The sequence below is a fragment of the Lipotes vexillifer genome, unplaced genomic scaffold, assembly GCF_000442215.2.
Source record: "Lipotes vexillifer unplaced genomic scaffold, Lipotes_vexillifer_v1.1 scaffold1440, whole genome shotgun sequence".
NCBI classification, from domain to species: domain Eukaryota; kingdom Metazoa; phylum Chordata; class Mammalia; order Artiodactyla; family Lipotidae; genus Lipotes; species Lipotes vexillifer.
This window is the reverse complement of record NW_006793946.1, coordinates 426,427-428,001: the sequence shown is the minus strand read 5'-3', so window position 1 is coordinate 428,001 and position 1,575 is coordinate 426,427. Positions and strand designations below refer to the sequence as shown.

General features: G+C 40.4%; 1 pseudogene; it reads left to right on the top strand.

Moving 5' to 3' along the window:
* Nucleotides 1–213: 213 nt before the first annotated feature.
* LOC103084639 (lysocardiolipin acyltransferase 1 pseudogene) lies at nucleotides 214–1,361 on the top strand (annotated as a pseudogene).
* Nucleotides 1,362–1,575: the final 214 nt, after the last annotated feature.

Here is a 1,575-nt window from a genome sequence, read left to right as displayed (position 1 = left end):
AGGCTTCTGATTTCTGAGACTACAGAACAATTAATTATATCACCAAAGTCAGCAGGGTCTAGTGTAAATGTGGCCCACTGTAGGAAAGGCACTCAAAGGGAAGAATCATCTAAGGCACCATTGAGAGAATGAAAGACAAAATACAGACTGGAAGAAGAAATTTGCAATTCATCTGTCTGACCAAAGACTCACATCCAGGATAATCATGGTATCATGGAGAGGGGACGCATTTTGGGGAAGCATTTTTGGATAGGGATTTACTTTATACTCACTCTATTTGGGGGAAGCAACTTTGGAAGCATTTTCATGTTGGGTCCCTTTTCACCTTTGATGTTTGTAAACACATCTTGGTGTCACTGGATCAACAACTGCCTTGTGGCAACCTGACTCACACTACCTGTGGCACTGCTGGAGACCATGTTTGGTGTAAAAGTGATTATAACAGGTGATGCATTTGTTCCTGGAGAAAGAACTGTTATTATCATGAATCATCCAACAAGAATGGACTGAATATTTCTGTGGAATTGTCTGATGAGACATAACTACCTCAGATTAGAAAAAATTTGCCTCAAAGCCAGTCTCAAAAGTATTCCTGGATTTGGTTGGGCCATGCAGGCTGCTGCCTATATCTTCACTCACAGGAAGTGGAAGGATGACAACAGTCATTTTGAAGACATGATTGATTGTTCTTGTGATATGCATGAACCACTTCAACTCTCATATTCCCAGAAGGGACTTATGTCACAGAAAATTGCACGGCTCGAAGTAATGAATTTGCTAAAAAGAATGGACTTCAAAAATATGAAAATGTCTTACATCCAAGAACTACAGGCTTTACTTCTGTAGTAGACTAAGAGAAGGTAAGAACCTAGACGCTGTCCATGACACCACAGTGGCATATCCTCATATCATTCCTCAGACAGAGAGGCAACTCCTCCTCAAGGACTTTCCCAAGGAAATCCACTTCCACGTCCACCGATACGCAGTGGACACCCTCCCCACATCCAAGGAGGACCTCCAACTCTGGTTCCACAAGTGGTGGGAGGAGAAAGAAGAGAGGTTGCACTCCTTCTACTGGGGGGAGAAGACTTTTTACTTTATGAGACAGACTGTAATTCCACCTTGCAAGTCTGAGCTCAGGATCCTTCTGGTCAAACTGCTCCCTATACTGTACTGGACCCTGTTCAGCCCTGCAATGTGCCTGCTCATCTGTTTGTACAGTCTTGTTGGGTGGTATTTTATAATCATCATTATCATCTTCATGCTGTGGGAGAGAATTTGGTGAACTGGAGGTCACTGAACTTGCATGTTAATGTTTTTTAGACAAACAGCCACATTTAAATACAAAGAAAAATGAGTAAGATTGTAAGGGTCACAGTCTAAAAACCTAGGGGATATTCTATAAATGTTTACAAATGTCTCCGTAAAATGAGATGCATTTTTGCACAACTATGTCAAATATTTCTTACTACCATCATTATTTGTTAAAGATATTTTGCACTTAGTTTTGTGGAAAAATACTGCTACACACACAATTTTTTTTTTTAATCTCCAAATGTAATTTCAACACTGTGT